Source organism: Suricata suricatta, chromosome 6 (assembly GCF_006229205.1).
Source record: "Suricata suricatta isolate VVHF042 chromosome 6, meerkat_22Aug2017_6uvM2_HiC, whole genome shotgun sequence".
NCBI classification, from domain to species: domain Eukaryota; kingdom Metazoa; phylum Chordata; class Mammalia; order Carnivora; family Herpestidae; genus Suricata; species Suricata suricatta.
Genome location: NC_043705.1, coordinates 11304326 through 11304754, shown reverse-complemented (window position 1 = coordinate 11304754; position 429 = coordinate 11304326).

Sequence of the window (429 nt, the reverse complement as noted above, 5' to 3'; positions counted from 1 at the left end):
CCCAATCTGTGTCCTCCCTCCCTCCCTCCTTTTCCTCGGAAGCTCCGGGTAACACCCGAAATTCAGCCCCGAAACACCCAGGCGCGCGCGCGCACACACAGACACACACACGCTCGCGGGTATTTGTGCCGTGTCTCCCCCCCCCCAACCCCTCCCCGCCCCGCGCCTTTTCTTTCTTTGAGCGGCTTAAATCCAAATCTTAAAATGAAAAGCATCCCCAAATTTGGTCTTGGGGATCATGCTGGCTTTCGTATTTCGGCGCAGGGGGTCCCTCCTCGGGACCGATCGTGGAAGGGAAAGTGTGTGTGTGTGTGTGTGTGTGTGTGTGTGTGTGTGTGTGTGTGTGTGTGTGTGTGTTTCATTCGGGGCGCATGCACACCCGTCGGTGGCCTCAAGGTCGGCAACAGCCCGAGCACTCCGAGTCCCCGC